Below are 6,437 nucleotides of genomic sequence, written 5' to 3' on the forward strand. Positions count from 1 at the left end.
CCTAAAATACTACAGTTACAGACATGAGCCACCACACATGGGTCTAAAAAAAAATTAAGCCTTCAACCTTTCTTCAACCAAGTAGCAAGAGGTCAAAAGCCAAGTGTCCCCCGAGGAAATGGAGACCAGAGAAGTCTACAGCCAACCTTCATCCCATAGAGGATGTTGGTAACTGATTGGCTGGAGCTGTGATGAGCTACAGAACAGAGAGAATTTGCATCAACAGGGTTTCTAGTGCTCTTCAGAAGGGACTATAACTTAGTTGTGGGTAGGGTCCAACCTGGTGCACCTGCCTTGAAAACAGAGTTCTCTCTGTGTGCCCATACATTCTTCACTGTTAATGAGAAGCATCTGAACTCTGGAGAGAGAACTCAAATCCTTCAGAGAAACCCCTCCAACACAAGTCTTCCCACGATAACAACAGCCACAGGTTAGGTCTGGAGCTTGGTTGGTAGAACACCTACCTGTCTAGCATGCCTGAAACTTTCAGCTTAATCTCCAGCACCACATAAAACTGGACATGGTCAGGGATGCCTATAATCCCAGCCCACGGGAGGTTGAGATGGGGGTTGGAGGTTCTAGATAACCCTTAGCTACATAGGGAGTTTGAGTCCAGCCTAGATGGAGTCCGGTCAAAACAAAACAAAGACTCCATCTTCCCTAAGCTGTGCCCAGACTCCCTCCACTGTCTTCTCTCCTGCCACCTCCCAGAAGCCCTCCTCGGCCTGCTATGTGCACTTCTCTGAGACAAGCTTTGGCCCTCTTCTTCTCTGCCTTCTCCCAAAGGGGGCCAGCCAGTAAGACTCCAAAGCTGTCTGTCTTAGTTAGCTTTCTGTTGTTGGAATGAACACCATAACCAAAAGCAACCTAAGGAGAAAAGGGTTTATTTTAGCTTACAGGGGAACCAAGGCAGGGACTGAGGGCAGGAGTGCAAAGCAGAGACCACGGGGAAATGCTGCTCAATAGTTTGCTCCCAGGCTTCCTTCCAGCGATCCTTGTTACATAGCCTGGACTGTTTGTTTCAGACTAATTTTGCCCGCATTGGGCTGGGCCCCCCTCCACCAACTGGCAATCAAGGAAATTCCCCCATAGATATGATCACAGGCCAATCTGATGGAAGCAATCCCTCATTCCAGACATGTCAACTTGCTAACCAAAGTTAGACGTCACACCTTTCCAGATCCAGTTTCTGGCCCGGCAGAAGGGATATCCTTGAGTTGTTCAGCTGTCCCCTGACCGTGGCTCTGCCATCTCATTTGGTCACTGCATTTGGAAGGCTGCACATGGCTAGTGTGTTGGGAGGGTAAAGGCATTGAGGGTTCCTGTGGGAGCCCAGAGCATCCATCCCGTGCAGCATGCCCACCTGGGCCTGCCTCCCCCTGGCCCTCTGAGAAATGGAGGTAGTAAAACACAGCAGAACAGATGGCTGCCTTATGAGCCAGAAGAAAATAACTTCCCACCAGGGGCCCCTGAAAAATCCAAGGCCCCCCATCTCTGGTTTCCTTTGAGAAGGTATGCCTCATCTTGAGTGATCTCGTGGGGCTATGAGCATCGCCTCTGTCTGCAGCAGAAATGCCAGGTACGGATGGGCTGCTGCAGAAGGATGCTCTCACCTGCTCAGCTCTGAAGCACCCACATCCCCCAGACCCAATCAAAGCTGGCTTTCTTTCAATGCCTCCCCTGCCCCCGCAGACTTCCTAGGGAAATCAGAGTTCTGAAAGCCACCTGCTAAGAGCCAATACAAAACAATCGTTAAGAAAAAGGCTCCTGATATAGCTGTCTCTTGTGAGACTATGCCGGGGCCTAGCAAACACAGAAGTGGATGCTCACAGTCAGCTATTGGATGGATTACAGGGCTTCCAATGGAGGAGCTAGAGAAAGTACCCAAGGAGCAAAGGGAACTGCAACCCTATAGGTGGAACAACAATATGAACTAACCAGTACCCCGGAGCTCTTGTCTCTAGCTGCATATGTATCAGAAGATGGCCTGGTCGGCCATCAGTGGAAAGAGAGGCCCATTGGTCGTGCAAACTTTATATGCCCCAGTACAGGGGAATGCCAGGGCCAAAAAGTGGGAGTGGGGGGAGGGTATGGGGGACTTTGGGGATAGCATTGGAAATGTAAATGAGGAAAATACCTAATAAAAATATTTTAAAAGGAAAAAAAAAGAAAAAGGCTCCAACAAACAGAAAGGATACAGGGTGACTGGTAGTCCAGCCATTGCCGGGGGGGGGGGGGAAGCTACCCTAAAGAGTTACCAGCCTGGACAGCTTAAGAGATAAGCAAATATTCTTCACAGTTGGAAATGATGGCAGACAAGATTAAGGTGCTGACAGATCCGGCACCCCGTGCGGGTGTCTGTCTGGTTGAAAGTTGGCTCTCGTTTCGTTGCACCCTTACATGATAGAAAGCAAAGAGGCAGAGAGTCGGTCTCTATCTCGTCTTGTAAGGGCACTAACCCCATGGTGAGGGCCCCACCCTCCTGACCTACTTATCTTGCAAAGGCCCCATCTTAAGAAACCATACACATATGAATTGGGAGTGCAGATATTCTTATACCTCTCCCCTTCACACTGACCTTCCTTCATCCCTCTTACCTCCTGTTTGTCAGCCCCATGTTGACACCCATAGCATCGTACACCATCATTTGGACTTCATTATACCAGCAGAAATATACTGTGGGGAAGCAGAGGGTGTGATGTTTATGAACAAGGATGGGTACCGCAGACCCACCAGAATTGGCAAAGCCTTCCTCTGGTCTATGTGGGAATGTTAGCAGATTATACAGAAGTCATGGTGGCAGCTTCCTCTTTCAAGATGTTTACAGCTCCAGTGTGCTCCCCTACAGAGACTAACCACCAAGACTAGTCAACCCCTCCTTCTCTGCTGGACATACATAGTAGATACTCTGAGATTCTGGGTTCTTGTATAGTTGATGCTGCTCCATCAGAGTCAGCATGGCCCATCCAACCCCAGCCTTTCCGTGCATGTGTCCATATGTCTGTCCTCTCTTCTTTCCTTCATTACCCCATTCAGGTTTCCAGAATCAAGCCATGCTGCATGGACCAATAAAGCACCGATACAGTTAGGCTCTGAGATTGGAACTTGTCTCATTCACAAGTGTTGGCTTTAGTTAATACAAAATATAGAAAAGGATGGACGGAGACTTGGAGGCAAGAGCATTAAGGTACGGGAAGCAAATGGGAGTTTTTTGCTATCACAAACACCCGAGGTGCTCAGAGCTCTCCAAACTGCAGTGTTTGTTAACCCTTCATTTCCCTCAGGAAGAAAGCAGGCATCTACAACCAAATAACCTCTCCTAGTTCACAATTCCAGTAATGTTTGTCATTACCGTTGCAGTTCGTTTGACAGCTAATGGAGGTGCAGGACTGGGAATTGCTGTTTAAGTGCTTTGCCATCTCTTTCTCCTGTGTTTTATGTCTACATCCTAAATAGATTATAATTGCCTTGAGGGCAGGAAGCAGGCATTTCTGCGTCTTCTGTGATTCAGGGCAGGGCTGGTTGGGCCCTTCATGTGTACTGTTGATTTGAGTCTCCTCATTTAGTCCAACGCTCCAATCCTCCTGTGGTACAAAGCTGCCCTGGGCCACGATCCTCCCATTTATTGCCAGCTGTAAGTGATCTCTAATGCGCACACTGCACATGCTCAGCTGCCCCTGTCTTCCCTACAGACCACTCCTGTTCAGAGCACAGACACCACCGTAAAAGGATTAGCCACTTTGAGCTCACTCTTTCAGAGGCTCTGAACTGTCTGGGGACTTCAGGAGAGAATTGGAAGGTCTACAGGCTAGGAAATGTCAAGTTCAGAGGTGGGAGCCCAAGACCAAAGGCAATAAGAATGGACCTTTCGGGGGGAGGGTATGGGGGACTTTTGGGATAGCATTGGAAATGTAAATGAGGAAAATACCTAATAAAAGATATATATAAAGAATGGACCTTTCAGAGGGTGACCCTGAACCAAAGCGACCGGAGGCCTGGAAGGTGGGCAGATCTTTATCATTACTGGCTTATTGGTGGGTTTCCGTGACAGCGTCCCATTTCAGAAAAGCCTGGGCATGGCTTAGACAAACACACACACACACACACACACACACGAGCAGCAAAGACTAAATGGAAAAACTCCCTGTCGGCCACAGTCTTTCGTGAGTTACAGTTACTTACTGATACAAGTTGATCTGTGATGCCCATCCCCAAAGATATGCTGAGGGCTCAGTCCCCAGAATCCCCAGTGTGTGATCCATTCCAGGAGTGTGATCCAATTTTTGGAGTGTGACCCGTTTTTGTTTTTGTTTTTGTTTTTGTTGGTCTTGAGAGAGGTTCCTAAACTATAATGGAGTTTTTAGTATAGGCCCTAATCTAACCAGACTGGGACCACTTAGAGGCACATACAAACAGGTGAGTTGGACACAACTGTAAGACAATGAAGGCTTCAGTCCCAGAAACCAGGAGACAGTCATCTTTGAAAGTACATGACCTATGGACACCTAGATTTCTAAGTTCTGGCCTTCAGAACTCTGTGACAATGTACGCCCTGTAGGCTGAGATTTTTCAAACCCTACTTTAATGAGGATTCTCAAATGCTTTGACCCCCAAATCTAGCTCACCATCCAAAGGTAGAGGAGAAAAGATGATAAATAGGACAAGGGGATGTGGACCTGTTTAGATGTAGTTCTTTGAGGCAATTCCAGTCTCCGTGGTCAAGAGACCAGCAGTAGTATCAGGGTAGCAAACACTAGTCAGCAGAAACAGCACGATCCTGCAGAAACAGCGCGATCCTGCAGAAACAGCAGCCAGGCCTCTGCTGGATTGTCACAAGCCGGTGGGAGCAACCAGAACCAACCAGCAGGAATACCAGGAGAGGTTTTCTATCCTGCCCTCTCTCAACAAACTGAACATCAATAAAGAATCAGATCCAAGAAGCACAGCACAGCCAACAATGTAAGCCCCCTGCACCCCTCTCCCATCACTGTCTATTGAGACCTACTTATACAAGAAGCATCGCACAGCCAGCAATGTAAGCCCCCTGCACCCCTCTCCCCATCACTGTCTATTGAGACCTGCTTATACACTCCCCAAAACATCACGTGTCCTCTCTATCCCCTGTTGCTTTGTTGCTTTAATCCACTTGGTGAGTGGCATCCTTACCCAGCAGCCCTAGAACATGGATGTGCTGTCCCTGCCCCTTTTCTGTACCCACAGGTGGACACAAATGACCTCACTAGAAGGGGAAGGTTCAGCTGTGATTAAATCAATGCTGTGTGTGTCAGATGTCCTCTCTAAAGCCACCTCCGGGGTGGCCGTATAGAGAGCACCCCATGGCAAGCAAAACCATCCGAAGTATTGCCAGGCTGATGGCTCCCAACTTGCCAAGCACGCTTCCTGGGAGAATGTTCTAGGTTGTTCACTTTTCCTGGGACTCTCTCTGCCCACCCACATGAGATTCATGCTCTGAGGTAGAGGTTCAGGCTGCCGCTGTTTAGTGTTCAATAGTCTGGAAAGTTCCATTTTTTTTTTGTTTTCAGTGGAAAAGTGAGTGTCCCAGATGGGTGTGGCAAAGGGACGAAGAGAGAATTCAGTCAATACGTACATTTGAGTGTACACCGGAGATCAGATGCTCTCGTGGGTGCTGATGAGGCGCTACATGCATGGGGCATGTGACCCCCGATGCCCCAGTTTTGCAAAAGTTATGTTCTAATGGGTGGGAACAGGCAATGAACACAAACATACATTTTGATAGTGTGAAGATGATAGTACAGAAAGGTTATAATCCAGCCTTGGTTTTAGTACTGAGATGGCCCCAGTGTTAGCCACTAGAAATGGCCTCCGGATACTCGCACAGGTTTTGGTCCTTCCCTTTCGGCATGCTCCCCTGCTCTGGTGTTGCCCAGTAGGATTTGATCATAGTACTTAGACATAGGAAGGGGTGATGCTGAACCCATCTAGCCTTGGTTTGACTGTGCTGGCCCCACTGACGTGGACAGTCATGTGACTCCTGGAAAGAATTCTAGAAGTTGAAGGGATCCCCGTGGAAGACAGTGTCACTAGCTGATCTGTGATTTTCCAGGTAGAAGCTCTGGCCTCACCCCTCTGCCCACCTCCACCCTGCACCTCAGAATGGGACTGTGATTGGAGACTTATAGCCTTTGGGAATCTGACTGAATTAAAATCCAGCAATCGGGGCATCTGGTCCAATCTCACCAAGAAGGAGTAGAAGAAATACAGGTGAGCAGAGACACCCGGGTGCTTACGCCCAGAGAGACAACAGCATGAGGCCAAGGAGTGCGACCTCTGAAGAATGGGTGCCTTCCAAGGCCTCCATCTCTGCTTCTAGTCACCAGTAACCCAGCCTGTGGCAATCTGCCATGGCTGCCCTGGAGACCCTGTAAAGAGGGCCTCTGCATTTTGCTCTGTCTGTT

This window comes from Mus caroli, chromosome 2 (assembly GCF_900094665.2).
Source record: "Mus caroli chromosome 2, CAROLI_EIJ_v1.1, whole genome shotgun sequence".
Classification (NCBI taxonomy): domain Eukaryota; kingdom Metazoa; phylum Chordata; class Mammalia; order Rodentia; family Muridae; genus Mus; species Mus caroli.